At 45.5% G+C, this 23,956-nt stretch overlaps 3 non-coding genes across 3 annotated transcripts; all 3 read left to right on the plus strand.

Annotated features, from left to right (window-relative positions):
• The first annotated feature begins 10,041 nt into the window (after positions 1 to 10,041).
• Positions 10,042 to 10,112, plus strand: TRNAG-GCC (transfer RNA glycine (anticodon GCC)). The gene has a single exon. It is a non-coding gene; the product is annotated as a tRNA-Gly (tRNA).
• An 8,935-nt stretch (positions 10,113 to 19,047) lies between these two features.
• TRNAG-GCC (transfer RNA glycine (anticodon GCC)) lies at positions 19,048 to 19,118 on the plus strand. The gene has a single exon. It is a non-coding gene; the product is annotated as a tRNA-Gly (tRNA).
• Positions 19,119 to 23,885: 4,767 nt separating this feature from the next.
• On the plus strand, positions 23,886 to 23,956 carry TRNAG-GCC (transfer RNA glycine (anticodon GCC)). Its single transcript has one exon. It is a non-coding gene; the product is annotated as a tRNA-Gly (tRNA).

The raw sequence follows: 23,956 nt of genomic DNA on the forward strand, positions 1-23,956 counted from the left end.
TTTCCTTGTGCTGTGGTTATTATTGTCTTATTATTATACCATTGTTATTATTATAATCTTCGCTGAGGTTGCGCGAGCGATTTTCTACTTTGTACTTCATCGAATAAAACACGTTTAGAACTTTTTTTAGGGGGTTTCATTCTATTATAGATGCGTGTTATGCGGTTTCATATGCATTTTTGTCCTATATAGCCAGCATGTATTGAGCAAAATACTGCACCCGCTACCGATACCAAAGCTTAGCACCGGCCGCATTGAGCAGACGCTCCGGACCTGTCCAGACTCCCGTCTCCCGTGCTAAATAAGCGTCACTTCCGGCTTGTGGTGATGACGGCCGTTTTTCCAGTATCGGTATTGACGAGGCTGATTTTTTCGAGCCGTTGGCGCCTTAACTGTTTGAATCCGAAACGTAATGTTTTGAGGGTAAAATACTCCGGAGTGTACTGTGAAAAAAAAAAACCTTTTACGGTGTGCAGATTTTCGGTCAAGTAGGCCTTTAACGTGCACTGACATCGAACAGCACGCGGGATTCTTTGCGCTTCGCCTCCGTCGAAACACGGCCGCCGCGGTAGGGTTCGAACTCGAGATCTCCTGGGCAGCAGCCGAGCGCCCTAACCGCTGAGCCACCGAGCTTTTTTTTTTTTTTTGCCGTGCTTCGACATTACAAAACAGAACATAATAATATGTACATACAGTATACACAGTTAGTCATGATCCCAAAGAGTGGGCCTGACTTAGGTTAAAATTCTCTTAAAGTTACGAGGGGTTCCAGCCTTGGTAACCACTCAGGAACCTCCACTATTAGCTTTTGTTCTTCCAGAAACTTGTGCATACTTTCTCTAAAATACATACGGGCTGGCCGTGCGTCAGGGTCACAATGATACCCTGCCATGCGGGAGCGCCATATACTGTGGAGGCCCACCAGCATGACTAAGTCTAACGGTACCCCATCCTCGTTCTTGGTTGGCAAAAACCTTATTCCGTATGAGTGGATTGGAAGCTGTTTCTTTAAAGTCCTCTGCAGCACGTCCCAGAAATAGACCCCTTCCCAACAGTGCATAAAGACGTGATGAATTGTCTCCGGCTGTTTGCATATGAGACAGTGCGACCCCCAAGGAAGGAATATCTGTTTTGCCTCAAGAAAATTTTCACAGGTAAAGTTCCAGAGTGCAACTTAAAGAAGAAACTCTTGACTCCCGGTGGTACCTTCATTTTCTTTACTCTTTTTAAAACGTTGTAGCCAGGCCCTCCACAGTACATGGCCCTGTACAAGGGCACCGGAAAGAGGATGTCACACAAATCCTTGTACAAATCTTAACGGCTCACATCACTCAAATATTGTTTTGAAAATCTAGCATTCAAAAATCGGACGCTGGCAACTATCTCATTGAAAAAACCAAACATGCCACCCGTCATACACTCAGTTGAAATCACAAAGTCTGGCAAAGCCCTACCGAGCCTTACTTGGCACACTGTGCGCAGAAAAGGATCATTAACATCGCGCAAAAACAAGAATCTATTGACCAATTGCTTCGCAAATAAATGTCCAAGCCCGAGTCCTCCATCCCTCACTCTTCTGAACAAATTGGTTCGCGTACACCTCTCCGATTTCGAGGCCCACACAAAAACAGCAAAAATACGATGAAACTTTTGTACATTAATTCGCGAACAATGCATCACTTGCATCACATACCACAGTTTGCTGATGAAAAACAGATTGCACACTGTGGCTCTCGCAAATATAGATAAATAGGACGCTTTCCACTTTTCAGCCTTATCGCGTGTTTCTTGCACCTGCCGTGTCCAATACGGTTCGCTGTCGCGGTAATTTTCCAGCGGGACACCCAAGTATTTCACAGGGGTCGTGTGCCAGGTCACGTTAGTGAAATTCTTTGGGGTCACTGGCCACTGTCCATGCCAGAACCCCACACACTTCCCCCAGTTAACCCTGCTCCCCGTCACAGTGCTGAAACGCTTGACCCCGTCGACTGCGTTACGAATGCTATCGTGACTCACGCCAAAAACAGCAACATCATCTGCATATGCTAGGATCTTGACTTCAGCCGTCTGTAGTCGAAATCCTTGAACAGCATTATTTCTTATAATGTGCTTACACAAAGTTTCTATATAGATACAAAACAAAAGAGGACTGAGGGGGCAACCCTGGCGAACAGAACGCTGAACGTTAATGGGGGCCCCCAACGATTTATTAACAATTAACCTGGTAGTGCAATTTCTGTACGCCAAGGCCACACCCTCAGTGATAATAGTGCCTAAATTAACATGATGAAGGATAGAAAACAATATGTCATGCGCAACACAGTCAAAAGCTTTTTCTAAATCTAGTTGGAGAACTGCCACACGAGCGCCAATGGCGTCACAGCACTCCAACACACTTCTTGCTTTGTGAATATTATAAGCAATAGACCGCTCCTTTATGCCACACGTTTGATGAGGGCCAACGATTTCTTTAATTACCATCTGAATTCTGGCAGCTAGCACCTTCATAAAAATTTTGTAATCGATATTCGTTAGCGAGATGGGCCTATATGCTGTAACCAGTTTAAGTTTTTGCGCGTCATCTGTTTTAGGAATGAGTACTGTATGGGACGTACCGTAGGATGGAGGCAGAGCATTACGACTGTAGGCTTCGTTAAATAAAGAAGTCAGCAAAGGGGTTAATTCACTCTTAAACACTTTATATAAAAAAACACTTAAACCATCGGGGCCTGGATACTTTCCAGGGTTCAAGCTATCTATAGCGCGTTCGACTTCTTGCTGCGCAATCTGCTGCTTTAAAATTTCTTTTTGCTCGTCATCCAGCCGTGGCATATCTTTCAAAAACTCGTCTCTAAATGCATCCGAGTCGACTTCATGTTGCGCGAAGATTGTCCGAAAGTGCTCAAAGAAGGCCAGCTGTATGCTATCGTTATCAGAGACTGAAGTGCCTGCCCATTCTACCTCGTGAATCTGGTTTCGTCGAGCGTGCGCCTTTTCCATTCCAAGCGCCCGCTTAATGGGCGTTTCTCCCGCGACCAAATCTGCCGCTCGCGCCCGAACTAGCGCTCCCTGATACCGTTTTTCTTCGATAATTTCCGGCTTTTGCTTTGTTTTCTTGATGTCTTCCATAAATATGCCCGGTTGTTTGCATTCTTGAGCTAACAATTTTTCTAGCATAACTTTCAGCTGCCTCTCTTGTAATCGTTCTTCGTGCCTTAGAACGGTGGACCGTTCTATAGCCTTCATTTTAATGTCTTGTTTAGCTAGTTCCCACTGCAACCCGACTTCGTTTTTTCCCTCCCTTTCTATTTTATTAATCTTTTCTACCACGGCATGAGTGAAAGTTTTGTCACTTAGCAGGTTAGAGTTTAGTTTCCATAGGTCCCACGAAAAGCTGTTATTTCGCTTCTTGATCCTACAGAGCACTCGACTACACAGTGATCAGAGTAGGACACAGGCAAAGCATTGTACTTATGACATTTCGGCAATAAATCAAGTGACATATATATGCGGTCGAGGCGCGCGTGACTGACACGTTGAAAGTGCGTGTACTGCACATCGCGTGCGCCCTCTAAGCATTCGGCAACATCTTCCAAGGCGTATTCGTCTATCATTTGATTTAAAACCTCAGTACTTCTGTTCCTGAAGGCACGGGTGCTACTCTTATCGCGAGCGCTCAAAACACAGTTAAAGTCGCCCATGAAAACTATTTGTTTGTCGGAAAGAAGATACTGTTGCAGGTTCTCAAAAAACGTTGCCCTGTCTTCCACTACGTTTGGCGCATAAATACATAGCACACGCCACTCAACGTTGCAGTACAAAAAATCGCATACTACGTAGCGGCCCGATTGACAAGAAAAATACGCCTGTATTTCGAGTCCCGGCAACTTTTTCACAAACACAGCACACCCAGCAGAGTTGCCAATCGCATGGCTCACAATTGCATAGTACCTCGACGTGAATCGTTGCACCATGCCTCCAGTCTCCACCTCCCCTTCCACTTTGGTTTCTTGAACGGTTAATACATCTATGTCTCTGTCCGTCAAAAGGTGGAGCACTTGACTCTGTTTTCGCTTCCCGCTCATGCCCCTTACGTTAAGCGTGGCGAAATTAAGGCACGACTCCAGATACATTTTGGTAGCGAAAGAAGAGGCCGGAAGCATGGTGCTTACCTTTCACGCCTAGCACTAAGCTAGACGCCGTTTTTTGCCCCTGAGTCATCGGGTGAACCCGGGTCACTCTGCTGCGGTGCCGGCTTATCGGCTGGCCGTCTGTCCGTCGCGACATTTGGCCGCGGCTTGAAAGGTGGTCGTCGTACTGGAGGTGCTTTTGCAGGCGGCTCCTCTGCGTTAGTCGCGGCCGCCTTGTCTTCTTCACTGTCGGTCTGTGCGTGGGAGCGTTTTGCGGGGCCGGAGACACTGGCCACGATAGTGTTGTCCTTTCGCGTCGCGGCCTCACAGTCCATTGGTTTCAGCGACTCGTCAAGCTGAGGGCTCCCACCCTCAGTTGACGCTCTTTCAGCTGTCTCGGGTGATACCGCTGCCGCAGTCTGCGTCTCAGCGCTGTCGGTCACCTTGCTCTCTTCTCCCGTAGACACCGATGAATGCTTTGTCGCTGCCAGCCCTTCGTCACCTCCGGCACCCTTCCCAGCAGCTTTAGCCTCGTCTACGTCCATCAGCAGGTCTACCGACTCGTCCCTTGCCGTCGACCCTGTCGCCGCTGCGTAGGTCCGCACGCAGTCCGCCGCAACATGACCGTACCGTCTACATTGGGTACATCGCGGTACCTTGCAAGCCCTGCGGACGTGGCCCTTGCCTCCACAGCGCAGACATTGCATTGGCCTTCCGGGCACGACAACGAGAGCCAGCTCTCCCGCGACTCGGATTTGGTGTGGGAGGTCGTCCACTTTCATGCCAGCTTTCAGCTTCATGAGCACTGCTCTTGTACTCGACCCTTTCTGGTGGAAACCTTGAACCCACCAGCGCTCCCGAGTAACTTCGGTAACTGTTCCGAATGCCGCGAGGGCCGTCCTTATGTCTTCGTCTGCCACGCCATGCAAAATCCAATGCAGTCGCAGTCTCACCTGTTGGTCTTCTGGGTTGATAATGATGCACCGACGGTCTTTCACCTGAACCTCCTTAAAAGCGAGAAGGCGCTTCGTTGCCTCCGCGCTACTGAGAGTCACCGCCCAGACGTGGTTCACCTGATACGCCCCCAAAGCCACCACGTCGGGGAGCGTACCAGTCTCGACCAAGGCTTCACGAAAATCTTCGACCCGAAAGGGCCTCGCACGCACGTCACCATGCAAGAAAACCGTGTTTAACACGACACGCCCGGTGGGCAGCTGCGGCAAAATAATCTGGTAGTCGTTATCATCTTTTACATCTAGCCTGTTTCCGCGGCCGGCAAGGGCCGCTGTCGCCGCTCCGTGGGAGCTCATGATCCTGCGTCCGTCACGCTCGGTGGCCGGTAATAGAATGAGCCACCGAGCTCGGGGTTTTACAGATGAATTAATCTTAGCGGAATTACCTGTGGTTGCAGTCGGAATCGTCATCATCGTAACACGCCAGACCAGAGCCCCCTGTATTTTTCCCAGTGGGCGCATTCGAAGCCTCCACGCTATCCTGGCACGGTGCATTGGAACTTCACCCGGTGTTGGACATTGCGCTGTGCCCCAACAAATTTTGGCTACATCGTGCTAAAATAGCACACGCGTTTCCGAGAAGCTTGCAGGCAAAGCAACCTCTCCAATGCACGCAACTCTTCGAAATAGACAAAATTTGTAGGGCCGCAGCGCCGAGGGTAACCGCGTTTTAGAAAGTACAAAAGCTGATATGGATATTATTTACGGTGGGCTACACGCCTCTGAACAATTAAGGAGCCTAACAATAAAAGTATTAGTTAATCAGCCTGCTAGTTAGCACGTCTTACTGCATTATGATGTATTATACCGCGGACAATGCTATGTCGAAAAATCACTCCCTTAACTCAAAAAGCCTATTTTTAAAAATTGTGCGAAATATTAGGTGAAACACCCTGTATATGCATGTACAATTGGCCTAAAGGTAACATCAGGACTGTGGCAGTACGTAATTGTTCCGCGGTTGAATTTTGCGAAAGGGGTACTGTGCTTAAAACACGTGTAATGCACAAGCTACAGATTAGATGCCCGAAAACTCTGGACTCGATATTTTTAATGGTAAATTAGTTCTGAAGGCAATTTTTTCGCATATCGTCAGATTTCGCCATAACAATCAACATATTCGCGAATGGTACCTGCGAGCTAGGTTTTGTAGCTTTGCACTTTTTATTGTCAAAAATGGACCTCGTTCGTTTTCCGTGGCGGTCTTGGATACTAGGTGCCAGCGAACGACAATCTTTGGAAGCACGATTTTGCGACTCATCGGTAGAGTAGACCATTTCCACCAGTATGTTAATAATAGTATACTGCAATATTCCACAGGTGCCTCACAAATGAGATTGTACAAGAGTACTGGGCTTGAACCAAAGAATGATGGGAAGCTAGATGGCTGTTCACCAGGAAGCAAAACAGCGCCGGTGTATCGTCTTCCGCTTCTGTGTTCTTTGTGAAGATTGCGCAGTTTTGCTTCGTCAAGATTACCTCTAGGGGCCCATGGAAACACAACGAGCAAAGCTGCAGTGGAGGATATGGTTTGCTCGTCTTTTGATACACGGAAAAGAAAGAGCAAAATAGTGTTTGAGGTAAGACTACGAAAAATTGGATACGGGATTGGCAGTCGAAGTCTATAGCTATTCGTAAAATAAAAACGCGGGCACGCATCGGAGTTAAAGGACTAGAAAGCTTACGACAGGCTATACGCAGGCAGCAACCCTGCGAGGCAAGTTATCACGAACAAAAAAAAAACGAAAATTCGCCAAAACCGAGGCACCAGGGTGGCGACAAAAAGTGGAGCAAAAGAGTCACTGCATTAACACAGAGCTGGAAAAGGTGAAACCCGTAAGGAAACACCATGTGATAAGTCCAGTCGTGACCTTTCATTTGGGGCTAAATCAGCTTGCCTTAGAAGCAGGCAATATAGATGCAAGCGTTAACAGGGAGCTGATATTTGTGCATCAAGCGGGAGCAGTGTCGAAAACATTAAACATTTTCTTTTAATCGGTAAAGCTATCCAGGTATCAGAAAACGCATGAAGAGGTTGTCATTAGTTTGTTGGTTTTACTAATAGCGAAACGAAACTTTCCACATTCACAGTAGAGACGTGCAAGAGAAGATCATAGTACTGGTGGTGTAGAATCGGAATAGAGAAATTGCGTTAATCTTCGTAGAAATCACAGTTGTATAGCTTATAAATATGAAAAATATCATTAACACGGAAAAAGTAAACAGGATGGGAATCAGAGTTTAAAAGGAAGATCCATCCATCCATCCACCCATCCACCCACCCACCCACCCATCCATCTATCCATTCACCCGTCCATCCATCCATCCATTCACCCGTCCATCCATCCATCCATTCACCCGTCCATCCATCCATCCATTCACCCGTCCATCCATCCATCCATTCACCCTTCCATCCATCCATCCATTCACCCGTCCATCCATCCATCCATTCACCCGTCCATCCATCCATCCATCCATTCACCCGTCCATCCATCCATCCATTCACCCGTCCATCCATCCATCCATTCACCCGTCCATCCATCCATCCATTCACCCGTCCATCCATCCATCCATCCATTCACCCGTCCATCCATCCATCCATTCACCCGTCCATCCATCCATCCATTCACCCGTCCATCCATCCATCCATCCATTCACCCGTCTATCCATCCATCCATTCACCCGTCCATCCATCCATCCATTCACCCGTCCATCCATCCATCCATTCACCCGTCCATCCATCCATCCATTCACCCGTCCATCCATCCATCCATTCACCCGTCCGTCCATCCATCCATTCACCCGTCCATCCATCATCCATTCACCCGTCCGTCCATCCATCCATTCACCCGTCCGTCCGTCCATCCATTCACCCGTCCGTCCGTCCATCCATCCGTCCGTCCGTCCGTCCGTCCGTCCATCCATCCATCCATCCATCCATCCATCCATCCATCCATCCATCCATCCATCCATCCATCCGTCCATCCGTCCATCCGTCCATCCGTTCATCCGTTCATCCGTCCATCCGTCCGTCCGTCCTCATCCGTTTTCCCTGTCACGGCACGTCACATGACATGACATCCCATGACATCATTACAATCCACTGCTGTCTGCTCCTGCCGTATATCGCCGCATGAATTTCGTGCCGACATGCACTTACAAATGCGAGTACTTCTTGTGCTAGTACTATTTACTTAGGAAGTGACTACAAACTTCTAGTTTTGAGGAGTATTTGAGCAAAGAACTAAATGTGCAGGAATATATTTCAAACACCGAAGTTCCTTTAGGGAAACGAGAGCGCCTCTTTATAGCACGCGCCAGCCGGTGCAGTGACCTACATAGACTTACGTAACAAGTTGCGCTATCAATAGACGGTCAGTAGACCCTCCTGACATCGGCGCTCTCTCCCCTGCTTTTTGCAGTATATCTCGAGCCGTTGTGCTTGGCCATTCTTAACAGTGACTGCATTTTTGGATTCAAGCTTCAGGCAGCCGAAGTGAAAATCCTTGCATACGCGGACGACATAGCGGTATTTTGCACAAACAGAGACAGCATTCGTGAAGCTACGAATGTGGTCGAAAAGTTCTGCGACCAGACTGGTTGTCAGATAAACTGGGGAAAAAGCTCAGGATGTTGGCATGGGGAATGGGATATTTCACCAGATTTTTTTTCTCGACTGCAATGGACTGACTTACCGACGCGGTACCTTGGGGTGCCCCTAAAAAGTTATCGCGATCCCAGCACACACTGGAACGAGGAGACGTTAAAGGCAAGAGAGAAAGCGGACGCGTGGCAAGGAAGGCAGCTGTCAATCTTTTCACGTGCATTTGTGTGCAATGTTTTCTTGATTTCTAAGATATGGTACGTGATGAATGTGCTCTGTGCGTCGCGCAGCAATATTCAAAAAATCCATCGAGCGTTTGCAGTTTTTCTTTGGGCGTCGACCTGGGAGAAAACCAGGCAAACAAACTTGTTTATTTCAGTCAAAAGCGGTGGCGTTGGACTGGTTCATTTGTTTTTGCGTCAAGTGGTGTCGCGCTTTATTTTCCTTCGTGATCAAACTGACATATTTTTGAGAACTGTTATGCAAATGCGGTTGCAAAGGCTGCTCCCCGGAATCATAGTGTCATCGTGTGAAAACATGTGTGGTGCTGTAAACGGATATTTGCGTGAGGTTGTCCTTTCCTTCAGGTTGTTGGAAGTGCGTTTTTCACTAGAATACCTGTATAACATTCCCAAAAAGAAGCTGTATAAGGATCTGGTTGATATTATGCTGCCGCCAACTTTGTATCGTGCGCCTTACCGTGGAGGCCCAGGGCAGGATATTTTAAAACGGGTGAAAATGATGCCGGTCCGGCCGACAGTGAAAACATTCTTTTTCAAATTGCACTCTAATACACTACCCGTTAAAACCTGGCTCCATGAAAAAGGAATCTTTGTCCCATGGACAACAAATTGCCTATTATGTAAGCAGCCGGAGACAATTGAACATGTTTTCCTAGACTGCTGGGACGCCATACTTTTCTGGGATGTCCTGCAGAGAACCATCAAGAAAGAACTACCACTGCACCCTTATGAGATCATATTTCTACCAGTTGATCGCAAAGAGGTACCCTATGACTTATTAATGCTTCTTGGCCTCCACAGCTTGTGGAAAACGCGAATGCAAGTAAGGCATGCGGATATAAACGCTCGTAGTACACGTGAGAACTTTGTTGAAAGTGCTGTTTATCTGCGGGAATGTTACTAGGCGCAGCGTGACCCACCCCAGTGGGTAACACTACTAGATGATCTAGTGAAACTTAAGAAATTTTAACTTCATCCGTATCAGCTCAAGTGTAGCTGAAGTGGTCTTATTGTTTTCATGTCAATCTCGAAAATAAAGAAGAAAAAAAAAAGCGTCGGTGGTTCAGTGGTAGAATACTCGCCTGCCACGCGGGTGGCCCGGGTTCGATTCCCGGCCGACGCATGTTTCATTTTTTTCGCCGCAGTGGTCTCGGCCCGAGGAGTCGCCGAAGCACAAAAGCGTCCGGCATCTAAAGCAGCCCCAGGGTCCATCGTCGTCCTGCTTCCTCTCCTTCCCCCCTCCCCACCCCTCACTTTGTTCTTTCATGAATCATTAAAGTTGTTTACTGTATCATTTGAAAACGCGAGACCACACGCCACGCCTCTTAAAGGTGCACTGATGAGGAATCTGAACTCGTCTTTTTGCCGCGGGAACTCGACCTGCACGTTCCCAGCATTCTTAGAAACTTCGACTTATTGCCCTGTGTGGCCGATTTCCCTACTTAAATCGGATTAACGTCCGGCTTTCACCTTTCTTTTTTTGAATTCTCTCCGTACGGTGGGCGGAGTCGACATACGCGTGGAGTGCCTTTCATCCAGCTCCGTGGAGGCTTTGCTTTCCTTTATTTTTGTTTTTAGGTTTCCGTGAATAAATAGTTTCATTCGCAGATAATACAGCCGCAAAATAAGCCCGCAGAAATAAAAACACGTGCGAGCTATGTGCTTACATGGATTACTACGTATTACTCCGCCGATGGCAGAACGGCAAGCCGCCACGGAGTTGACTGAAAGGCACTCCACGCGTTGGTCTACACCGCCCATCGTACGGGGAGAATTAAAAAAGAAAGGCGGGAGTCGGACGTTAATCCGATTTAATTAGTGAAATCGGCCACACAGGGCAATAAATCGATGTTTCTAAGACTGCTGGGAACGTGTAGGTCGAGTTCCCGCGGCAAAAAGACGGGTTCAGATTCCTCTTCTTTTAAGATTCCTCTTAAGATTCCTTTAAGAGAGAAGCCATGTGAGAGCCCTGATAGAATCTGGCAGCTACTGGGCCAATGTGCTGATGCCATATATCTTCCGCTCCACGGAGGCATGTGTACAAGCGGGTTCAAGTGCCATACTAGTCAAGGTACTGCGAAGCGGAGATGTAAATGGGACACGAACACGGATTAAAAATTGAAATTCTAATGCCGGTAAATGCATTAGTGGTCTACTTGGTCGGTAGATATTTAGCATGGTAAACCTTGCCTGCAGTCCTCGTCATTTTCTGAATGGAGAGTCGCTGATTTCGGTTGGGTCCTTCCCGCTGGAAAGCCGATTCTTCAGCGCAACGCGTTCGGGATTGTTTTGTAATGAATATATTTTGTCCAATGCCGACAATTGGTAGGGGACTGAAAATTTGACTGCAATTCGAACTGATGCACTGAGGACTGGACTGTTGCACTGCGGTTCGCGGGTAACCACCCTGCACTCAGTTAGCATTCAACAGAAAGATTTAGAACAGTGAACCCATATTCACGCGCTCCTGTTTCCACTCTGCACCTCAGACCTGCGCTGTGTACGCACGAAAGTATTAGTGTTTACTCACGCCCTGAACGCACCTTTTTCCAAGGAATCTCTGACATATGTGGCAGTGCGTTCATTTCGAGAGGTAAAATATTCACAACAGTTTGAAGCGGTTTGAATGGATGGAAAGTTGCCGGGTGAAATTAAATGCTTCATACGGTACGATCCACCTTCTAAATAGAAGAAAAATCAGCACAGGTTGTTATGGTTCACAATATAAAGCTAAAGATGGTACCAAGACAAAAGAGAGTGAGCAAAACGGGTTTGGAAAACTGCCGTCCCATCCAATTGTGCTTCCTTTAGCAAAGGTTGCTGAGAATGAAATGTTTTTCGGTTGAGCCGTTTTTCACCCCGTATAATTTATTCACAAACTAGCAATATGGATACATGAATGTAAAATAAAGTGAGCTAGCTTTGCTGAACGTTGCTTCAGTTTCAATTTAATATTATGAGGTATAATACATAATTCAATTCACATTAATAGTACAGACGAGGGACCCAGAGTCGCATGTTCCACTAAGCAATACCTTATCGAGGGTTCCAAAGTCGCATACTTAAATGGGACCCTTAATAAGGTACTGCAAAGTAAGACAAAGCATCTCAACAAAGACGCATAAACAGAACTGGATCCTGCGAGGGATAAAAAGAAGAAAAGAAGGGAGTATTCAGGGCACATCAGAATGAATGCAGCAAATACCGAAGACGATGCGCTAAATTTAAACTGGGTAGGATGATATAGAAAAAAATTATGAATAGTACCATATATCGAAGCATTCAAACGAATACAAAAAAAAATAAAATAAATATAACAAAAATTGAATACAATTGTTAAAAGTGAAATTGATTGAAACTGATGCACAAAGGCATGAATAGGTGTCATATATCAAGGCATTCACAGCACATAGCAAGAAATAAAGAAACTAAAAGGACCATCAAATGTCGGATATTAAAGCACTAGTGGTATGCACTTGTGGTCACTTTTAAATATGTGCAATGTTGATGCTGATTTAAATGAAAATATCAAATCAATCCATGATTTGTCCTGATATAGAGGCAGAAAGACTAACAATGAGCGCATTTAATTTGACTAAAGCGTTACATATGTGAAACCACGACGGATTATTACCAAAACTTCAATACTACGGAATTCGAAGAACTCTGGTAGAACTACTTCAAACATAAGTGTGTGTGCAATCGCGAACAATACGGAGCTGCTAATAAATCCGCATCTTCGCGACTAACAACTACTGATGGAGTTCAGCAGGGTTCCCTCCTCAGCCCTTCTCTATATTTAACATAAACTAATGAGCTTCTACACTACGTACATGTATCGTTAATTATTTGGTGGGCTCGACAGTTGTATAGCCATGCGACCTAGTCTGACATCGTTCGCCTTTGTCGCACAGGTCATTGCTGCTATCATCGTGCTACAGCCTCGTGAAGCTGACCCCGCAAGCGCCCTGATCGCCTACGGTGGTTGCATTGTCCGGTTCGAGCCGGGAGCACGGCCGTTGTCTTCAGGGAAAGCCAACGGATACAGTGTCACTGTTTCCCCGTTCATCAAAAACCATCAGACCAGCCTGCGTACAGCGGAAGAAGAGCAAAAAAACCTAAGAACTCCGACAAACGTTACCGCATAAGACACGACTCAATGTATTAGGTGTGCTATCAGTTTTCGGGAAAAAAGATATGGCTGGTTGGATTCATGGCAGCTAGTTGTTTGGCATGCTATCAAAGTCATTAGTCACGTTGCTAGAATAAGTAATGGAAAGTTTGTAAACAGCCCCAGCTTTTGCTGACAATGTCTGCAGATTTTGCAGGGAAAGGCTGCAGAGACTACGGGAGTGGGATGAAAGGCATTTGAGACCGGAGGAAACCCGCACCGACCATCTGACTTCATACCTGCCGCGGTGGCTCAAGTGGTTAGGGCGCTCTTTTGTTATTATTCGAGAAGTCTGCCATAAGGCATAAGTTGAGAAAAGGGGAGTGGAATGTAGGGCGTTCGGCTACTGAGCCGATCCCACACGAAAAAAAAAATAATTGATGAGAAACTAATGATTTTCTCCAAGGCATGTTTCTTCTGCGGGAAGGAAGCAGCGACCGAATTCCACTTGAACCCCCGATAAGAATACCGTGCCGTCTGATGGTGTTTATCATTAAACGAAAGAGCGAAAAGTTTAAGCCAATAACATTTATTGCGAAAAATTTCTCCAGAGGCCTCGTTTCCTAATCTTTTCGTGCTTCTTGAGCTCATTTTACAATCGCCTTAAATTTATTTCTCATGGTGCATCTTCTGATGTGCGGCGGTTATGCAAGCCAACGAACAGGCCATTAGGAGACAACGGCGAGCGTATCCTCGATTTGCAAAGCGCGTCGGATCCCACGGGGCAGGCTGGAGCTTTCTGCATACGCCACTCTTGACTGTGCTTCCGGTCCGGACACAGCCTAGAGGTGCCCGGGTGCAGTTCTCAACTAGGAAAATCGAAGAGGGACCCTTAAAGGAGCAATGAGGACACCTCTACCAAATTTTTTTTTGTTAGCAAAATTCGGTAGTTGGACATTTCATGGCTTTGTCGTCGTTTGCCCGGCTGCGAAAGATGCATTCATCGCAAAGAAATTTAGATGCACAGCTGAACAAATTGGTAGGGGTTCAACGTCGTTAAACCGAGCACATGTGCGAAAGCAGGTGTTCATTCTTCAGTTGGAAAGGACACTTAGGCTTCGCCCTAAGGGTATGACGCGATAGCTGTAGTGGGTTAATGTCCACTCATAGATGGCGTTGAGTCACCATAGCACTACCATCCCAGTGGCGCAGCGGTTAAATGATGCACCACTGCACTGGCCGGGGGCTGTTTCTATCAAAGCCACCGGTAGAAAATGTGCCGCCCATGTTGGCCAATTCGTTGTTGAAAGCAGGGGAGTCCACGGGCCACGGACAACGCGACGAGCGGTTAGACCTGGTGTAGTATTGCTTTCGCAATAAAACTTTTTGCCGATGCTCGAATTAAAACTCGGGAGTCTGTGATGACGAAAAAGCCGAAAAGTGACGTAAACGTCAACTCCATGGTTGCTGGCGGCGAATGGTGGAGTCTAGCAGCAGTCTACAAACGAAACTACCGCCGTAATGACGTTGGAGGCTTCTATCAGGCGACCCTACCACCGCTTCGTCTGCGTTTGCACCAGAGTTACGATGGATCCTGTACCAGATCACGACAGCGAAGTTCTGGCAAAGAACTGCAGTCTGTATTTCAGCGACCTAGACGCCACACAACGTGCGATGCTTTTAATGGCTGAGGTGGCATGTTCGGTAGGATAGTCCGAGCGCAGAGAAGTCGGTGGCGTAGATAGCAAGCCATGCTACTGGTGCGGCAGCTGTCACCACCGAGCCGCCGTCACGACTGACGACTAAGGACTGGTACGTGCGGAAATATTGAAATTTTATAATAACAGCCCTCGTACTGCTGCTGATGCAGCTCTGCGTGCTGATAGGATGACGAAGCGAAGGCCGCGAGTGGTGAGTTCGCTTACGTGGAGGCTCGTGCACCATTCCACAAGTGCTTTCATCGGAGCAGGGGTGTGCCACAGCATGGATTTCGCTTGAGAGCCACTTAGAGGGGCACTTAGAGTTCCTCTGCTGCTCTGCACTTGAAGATCGAGGCGCGTCAAATAAGAACTCACGGGAGCACGCAAAGCATATAGCCGCGAAACACCAAAATATAGCGAAACTAAGCTGGCCACATTTTGCGCTGCCAAGTATAGGTTCTCTTAATCTGCCGACATTCAGGTTGTCTTTTTTTCCGTCTTCTTCATGCGATAAAAGTGCACTAGCGGTTTCAGAGCAACACATGGATACTTCAATATCAAACGCGATACCTTCATGCACGTTTGTCAGCCTCAGTGATCCGTGTCTTTTCGGCTATTTCGTCATCGCGCTTGTGCTTGACAGCGCCAAGCACAAGCGCGATGACCATGCCCACAAGCACACGCGCGCACGGCCTGTGGCGGCGATACCTGCATTTTAATTCTTGCTCTTTTCTACCTTGCGAGACCTTTTTGAGGTTAGGAGCTGGTATTCTATCGACACAAGTCAACTTCAATTTCCTCTCAATGTCGCTTTAACATGAAGAAATCTTAAATAATGCTCAGCAGTCACAAAAGGCAATGACAATGAAGCGTTTGCAGTGGTAGGGAAATAGATCTACATACGGCAGGTAATCACCGCAGATCCGGGCCATGAGAATGAAATAACCAGAAGAATAAGAATGATTTTGACATGGCAAGATATGGCAAGCTCTCCCAAGTGATTGGTACTAGTTTAGCAATATTTATTTTGATTATTGTACTCCGCAAATACCCTGAATAGGGCTATTACAATACGGGCATTGCATGAGCGTGTCGAACATATGGAGCACAGGTTAAGGACGCTGCCCGAAAACATCCAGAAGTTTGTGCGGAACAATTTCATAGACAGAAGTGGACAACGTTCACGCCAAGATACTTAACGCCGTGAACTCGGAGATAGCAGCATCGTCTGTGCGCACAGTGACGCGTTGCATTTGATTCACAGCTTAGCTAGAGGCACGAGCATCCGCAGCCGAAGCCAAGCAGTGTGCGTGTCTTAGTACCTTCATAATCAAAAGGAAAAGTGCGGCAGTCTTACCATATGTGGTAAGACTGCGTGAATGAGATTTTCGTGAATGAAGAGGGAAATGAGCAAAGATAAAAAAAAACAAGTGACAACATTTTCACTAACTCTCGTGCAATTATTGAATTGACACAACAAGCGTAAACGTCGTAAATTTTTCTCTCCCACTTCAATTACTGGAGATTAGTCTGGTGCGTAAGGACACATGAAAACCTCCGAAAACAGCATCGCTACAATAGAGTTTCGTGATAATTACTGAAAGCCCACTGAAAACACCGCAGAGAAAATAATTTTTCCTACATACAGAATGGCCTCAGTTGCCTATGTGCCATAAAACCCAACACAACACAACACAACACAGAATTCTTTTACTAATAAAGTAATGACTTCCATTTATGTCATGGTATTGAAAGTTAAATTCCCGACACGACGTGTTTTCTGCGGGAACTCTCCTATATAAAACAAACAAACACAAGAATACAGCACAAGATATACTGGTCAAAGGAACAATGAACCACAGACCAATGGTTACGGCTATGCGACACTAAAAACAAGATAGCACGACTGCTAATGACCTTTACGAAAATATTTCTTTATGGAGTCCATCACGTACCGAAAAATTAAATGAGCATTTCCATCAATTCGAAGCTAGCTCTTTTTTCTTCAGAATTGCGCAGCAAAGTGTATTCATTCACTGCCAATGTGTAATAATTGTGTCCTACAGTTGTCTAGCCCTTCCGTCTTTACACCTGAGCAAAACTCTGCATTATACACGATGTAAATTACTGTGAACTGCCACAGAACGTCAAAGATGATTCTTTACATCTTTGAAAGTCCATGGAAGAGCTCCACAGTCATGTAGTGCATTTTTGTGAAAACAAGCATGCGGTATTCGGCGCGGTAAGGTAATGCATATATCTAGGACTTTGCACCATACATGTCCAGCATTTTTGGACAAAAACTTTGGAACATTGAAATATTATAAGGTGCTGTATGGAAATATTGAAAGTAATGGTCCATTCTTTCTATCAGTGGCAAAATCTTTCTTTTAACGTTCTTCCACCGCTCGCATCGAGCAGTTAAGATTGCCATAGAAAATCAAAGGGGAACGTTTCTGACGACAGCAATAACGTTAAAAGCAAAAAAAAAATGAAAGCCGGCAGGACAGGAGATGTGCGGTTGTATTGATTGTTACAGTGAAATCTTGTAGAATACAAAAAAAAATTGCGTTCATTCTTTCCCGTTGAAAATTTGTTTTCTGCAGAATTGGTGGGTATGGCACTCACATATGTCGTATGTAAGAATGGAGCGGATAGAATTTTGCAGGTACTTCCTGTTCCCTCGAGGTAAATAAAAAGTGTAATAATTGTATCTTGCACATACTAAGCAATGAGGCAGAAACTGTCTCTGCAAGCTGTGGATAGCAAAATGATAGTTGTAACTTTTTGAGACGCGAAGAGAGCGTGGTGGGTCGCGGAACTAAAAAATAATTAGTTTTTGAGGAAATGAAAGCTTCAGTAACTGTCACTTGCGTATGGACACCTCAACCACGCCTTGAAGGATGAGAGTAAGGTGGGAGCTAAAGAAAAAAAGAGAGAAAGAGGCGCCGTTGTGGAGGGCTGCTGAAAAATTTCAACAAACTGGTGTTCTTTAATGAAAGAATTGTAAATTGGTTTTTAGGCAAAGGAACTGACGCAATAACTGTCTCACATACCTCGGTGGACACCCTAACCGCGCCATAGAGAAGAGGGGAAGTTGGGAATGAAAGAAGAAAGAGAGAAAGAGGTGCCGTAGTGGAGGCCTCCCGAATAATTTCGACCACCTGGGGATCTTTAACGGGCGCTGACGTCGCACAGCACACTGGCGATGCCACTAACCCTACTGAAACATGGCCGTGTGAAAAGTCGCTGCAAATCTATATTCAGTATGTTACTCAACTGCTGTGGCCTGCTATGCTTAGACTAAGTATATATGCAGTGCCCAGCAAGGAACGAACAATGCAGACTTCAGAAATTCCTTGACTGCTTAGTTCTGCACAAACAAAAACGTTGTCATTTCGAACAATTTCATGCCCACATACCGGACATTCAATTCTGTGAACATTCGCCTTACCACAAGGCCTCTTCTCTACATAGAGTGCTCCTCTGTGTAGGAGAGACCGGCCGGCCGGCGCAATGACCTACTTAACGGAGACTTGCGTAACAGGTGGCTATACAGGGTGTTTCACCTAAGACTTTCTGCAATTTTTAAAAATAAGCTATTTGAATTAGATGCGCCCTTCTTCTGGCATAGCATTGTCAGTGGTGTAGTACATCATAATGCAGCTAAGACGTGCTAACTAGCAGGCTTGTTAACCAATATTTAATAGTTAACTTTTAAACTATTACCGTTGGGTTCCTTAATTATTGAGAGGCATGCAGCCCACCGTAAGTGATGTCCATATCCGTTTTTAGAATTTCGAGAACGCAATTATCCTCGGCGCTGTGGCCCGACAAATTTCGCCTACATCGCGCCAAAATACATGCGGTTTGAGAAGCTTGCAGGCAAAGCAACCTCTCCAGTGCACGTAACTCGTCGAAATAGCCAAAATTTGTTGGGCCACAGCGCCGAGGATAATCGCGTTCTCGAAATTCTAAAAACGGATATGGACATCACTTACGGTGGGCTACATGCCTCTCAATAATTAAGGAGCCCAACGGTAATAGTTTAAAAGTTAACTATTAAATATTGGTTAACAAGCCTGCTAGTTAGCACGTCTTAGCTGCATTATGATGTACTACACCACTGACAATGCTATGCCAGAAAAAGCGCGCATCTAATTCAAATAGCTTATTTTTAAAAATTGCAGAAAGTCTTAGGTGAAACACCCTGTATATAGACAGTCAGCGGGGCTTTCCGAACATCGGCGTCGGTGGTTCAGTGGTAGAATACTCGCCTGCCACGCGGGTGGCCCGGGTTCGATTCCCGGCCGACGCATTGCTTTTTATTTCTCCGGAGCATTATCGCTGACTGAAGTGGCTGTTTCTGCTTGTTGGTCTCTACTCATGGCTCGCTGCAAAAACAAGGACGAACAAGAAGTCCACAGTACAGGAGCTCGTGCCTCGGGCTGAATTAATGAATTAATTAGAATTGATGGTGTAAATGAGGGATGAGCTCATAGACATCAGTATGCAGGCGAAGGACCCACAGTCAGGAGGCTTTAACGATATCCTCGATCGATTAAAATTAATCTGCATTAGAAATAAACCAGCAGGAAAACAGAGGTTCTTGTTCATTATTAAGAAGGGCAATATTCATAACCAAATATTCCATGCGATGGAAACAAACGAAACACATTTACAGGGCGAAAAACGGAAATGTAAAGTAAAATCACCATCCTCATATATAACATTGCACGAAGTACAAAAAGAAGAAAGACAGCGGAGTAGAAACAACTTACATAATCAATAATGAAAGGCATACACACAAACCTGTCAAGTCTTCCATTGTGGTGAAAAAAAAATTTCAAAGTTGATTTACGCATAGACAAGGACATGGGTAATTTTAAACTCAGGGCAGTTCATTCCATGAAGAAATAGAGGTAAAACGAGAACTCCTCCATCAATAGCATAGAATGGGGGTAGGAAGAACATTTTTGTGACCTGCAAACCTGGTGGGGTACTATCTTACAAAATATTCTCAGTAAACTGAAAAGAAAGTTTTGTTTACAATTCACCTAAATAACATGATAGCAAGATTGCACTGAAACAAATTATTAATGAATAAGATTATACTCACGTAGCAAAGGCATAGCAGTGGAATTATAAGAACTGCCGGTAATGATGGGTACGGCCTGATTTGGAATGTGTTGTTTCGAGCGCAAATAACAGTGTTGTGCGTTTCCCCATGTTACAGTGCCGTAGTTGACATGCGCATGAATAAAAACGCATAGTAAGGCGATAAAAGCGCGGAAGAACAGGAAAAGAAAGATATTTTATTATAGAGCAGAGATTCCAAATTCGGCTTTCTCCTTGAGCTGGTTGACATGATGATGAAATTTTAGATGAGAATCAAGTTGAATACCAAGGAATGTCACGTTGTCACTGGTGCAATGGGAAGTATGGCCAAGCGATAAAGAAGGCAAGTGATTGTGAGATTTTGAGTAGACCAAAAAACATATAGAGATATAGTTAGGTTTTACGTAGTTGATGATTAGGTGGTTATCGTGACTGAGAAACAAAGTAGGAAACTAGCAAACTAACCAGTAAGTATGCACTAAACAAGGGCAGCGAGATAAAGAGCTTTAAAAGACAGGTTAAAAACGCAGAAGGTATGAACTGGATTACTTGAATGAAAAGGAGCAGACTGTAGAAATAAATAGAAATGGGAAAATGAAAATCAGCAAGGAATTGTAATTTGATAACGAGAGAGGAAACGCCCTACTCATTGACGCTAGATCAGGGTGTCTAAGAACGCGAAGCTACAAAAAGACATTTAACCAAAAAGATGACACATGTGCAGTATGGGGTAACTCTCTAAAACAACTGAACGTGTTTTTCTAGAATGTGGCTGTATCCACTGGGGTGCCGACGCGGGCTTAGTCGCTCCCCTAAGCCCCCCCCCCCCCCCCGGATTTAGTGACAAGAAAGGGAATGTGAAGGAATCTGCGGTATAAGTTAGCAAACATTGTGCTTGGATGGTGGTGGCTTATAAGCAGGGCGTTGACGTGAGTGTCCAAGTTTGCGATTAAATATTGGATATAAAGAAAAGTGGCAAATTGATACATAATACCGTTAAGTTGGACGCATTTCTTAAAAATATGGGGAATCAATGCCGTTCATGGTGACAACTGCAACCAACCCGTTTAAATGTTTCAAAGCAGATGATCCTAACTTTTCATAAATGCAACCACCGGACTCAAATTAAAATAAAAGAAAGGGGGAGGTGTGAGTACAAATATGATACGCAATTAATCAGTTTAAATTACTGGCACTCACCTCCTCACAGATTCAAAGGGAATGCCTATGGTCATCTATCTGCGTATAGTCACTTGAGTCTTCTCTGTCAATATCTTGCCGATATACATTTAGAACTTCTGGAGAAAAAACGCGCAAGCCCATAAAAAAATACAGTATGCATGTCCAACTTTCTAGGAGAAAAATTTTCAAAATTGGAAATTTGTAAGACACTTTTATGGACACATCGAAGGTAATTGTTCATTCTTCTCATCTGTAGCAAGGTGTTTATTTTGGAGTGTTTCCATCGAACGCATCGAACACTCAAGAGTGTCATAGAAAACCAACGGGGAATGCTTTTGAAGACAGCCAAATCCTTAATAAAAAAAAATACAAGACTGTCGTCGGGTATCTGCTGATATATTGACTGTTATAGTGAAATTTTACATTATATGACGAAAAATATGCTTTCATAAATGATTTCCTGCTCAAAAATGCTTTTGTCCAGAATTGTTGGGTTTATTAGTACTAACAAAACAAGTGGCTCAGAACGTTGAACCTGAAACATATTCGAGCGGAGAAATCAATGCTCAGGAATGCAGTCCACGCCATCGTTGAACACACGGTTTATCACAGCAGTTTTTTTTTTTTCCACAAAAAGCAGTCGCTTCTCTATGGCAGGCGCAGCCGGGGTGATGACCTACATGAAGGCAGACTTGCGTAACAAGTTCCGCTCTCAATAAAGGGTCACTCGTCCTGTCCAACGTCGGCGTCGAAGCCTATAAAGTAAAAGTATTGCCTCCATCTTTTGGGATCTCCCATTCAGTGCTCATACCTAAAACGAATGATATAGAGAAATTACAATTGGTTACAGCGTATCGACCCATAGCACTCACTAATGTGGACTACAAAATTTTTATGAAGGTATTGGCGCGTAGACTGCAGACAGTGATATCGGATACTGTTGGACCCCACCAGACATGTGGAATCAAAGGGCGCTCAATTTTTTCCAACATTCACAAAGCGCGCAGTGTGCTTGAAAGCTGTGACGACATCAATGGGCGAGTAGCGATGCTTCAGATTGATCTAGAAAAGGCATTTGATTGTGTTTCTCATTAAATTTTGTTTATTTTGTTTACCGTTTTAGACCATGTGATTGTCGGTTCAGTTATCCGTAAGGGTGTAGCCCTGGCGTATCGAAACTGCACGACGAGACTGATTGTTAACAAGAGTTTGGGGGCCCACACTAGCGTGCAGCGTTCGGTGCGTCAGGGCTGCCCCCTCAGCCCTCTCTTGTTTTGTATTTACATCAAAACGCTGTGCATGAAAATCATAGAAAACAATAGTATTAATGGCTTTAGGTTACAAGCAGCTGAAGTTAAGCTGCTGGCCTATGCAGATGACGTTGCAGTATTTACGGTTGATCAGGGGAGCATAAGTGAAGCTGACGGGTGTGTACGCGCGTTCAGCGAAGTCACAGGTAGCGGGGTTAACTGGTCCAAGTGCCTTGGGCTCTGGCATCGATGGTGGCCATCCCACCCGGACCATTTCGCCAACGTACCGTGGGCGACGACCCCGGGCAAGTGTTTGGGCGTTCCGCTCGATGCTTATCGCGATAGCGAGGACTATTGGAAAGATCAAACTAAAGACGCACGTGACCGAGCTGGGAAATGGAAAGGCACCAGCCTTTCAATTTTCGCCAGAGCTACAGTCTGCAATCTTTTTTTTATTAGCAAACTCTGGTATGTGATGCAGGTTTTGCATTGCTCGCGTGTGAACGTTCTGAAGCTACACAGGATTTTTGCAGTTTTCATATGGGCGTCCGAATGGGAACGTTGTAGCAGAACGAACCTGTTCCGGCGGGTAAAAGACGGGGGGCTAGGGCTAGGGCACCTCTTTTTAAGGCAGCTGGTGAACCATTTTTTGTTTTTTCGCGACGTCACAGACCCCTTCTTGCGCACCGTGTGCCAAGTGAAGCTGCGGCGATTGCTGCCGGAGTTTGTGGTATCCACAGAACAGCTCCCTGGCGGAACTTTTGGTTACTACAAAGAGATTGTAGCAAGCGTTCGGTTTCTTTCGGCACGTTTTTCCACCGATTATTTGTGGAAAAGCAAAAGGAAAAAGTTGTACAATGATCTTTGTGATATTGTTTTCCCAGAGCCCATGTACAGGGCCTTGTACAGTGGAGGCCCGGGAGGGGATGTATTAAAAACGGTGAAGAAAATGCAGGTGCCACCAGGAGTAAAGACTTTCTTTTTTAAGTTACACACCGGGACGTTACAAGTTAAAAAGTTTCTAGAGGGAAATGATTTCTTTTTACCGTGGGGATCGAACTGCTTAATTTGTAAACAGCCTGAAACAATAGACCATGTTTTTTTGCATTGGTGGGAAGGGGTTTATTTTTGGGGCGTGTTACAAAGGACCATAAAGAAAGAGCTACCACTTCACGCGCACGAAATTCCCTATTTAAGCACTGATAATGAGGATGGGGCACCTTTTGATCTCATAATGCTCTTGGGCCTCCATTGTACATGGCGCTCCAGAATGGCAGGCTACCATTGTGACAAAGACGCACGACCGGCCCGAATTTATTTTCGGGAAAGCATGGACTGGTTTCTTGCAATCCAAAAAGCAGCTGCGGAGCCTCCCGAGTGGCTCTCAAGACTAGAGCCGTTGTGTATGTTGCGGGAATTTTAAGCTGAAGAAGCCAGTCTCGTGCTGGCTGACCACGACAAAGTCGTATGTATATAGCGTTTTGTGTATTTTTGTTGTGCAATGTCATGAGCCAAAGACAGGCAATAAAAAAAAAGCGTCGGTGGTTCAGTGGTAGAATACTCGCCTGCCACGCGGGTGGCCCGGGTTCGATTCCCGGCCGACGCA

This window comes from Amblyomma mixtum, chromosome 1 (genome assembly GCF_055824585.1).
Source record: "Amblyomma mixtum isolate Tamu chromosome 1, ASM5582458v1, whole genome shotgun sequence".
Lineage (NCBI taxonomy): Eukaryota > Metazoa > Arthropoda > Arachnida > Ixodida > Ixodidae > Amblyomma > Amblyomma mixtum.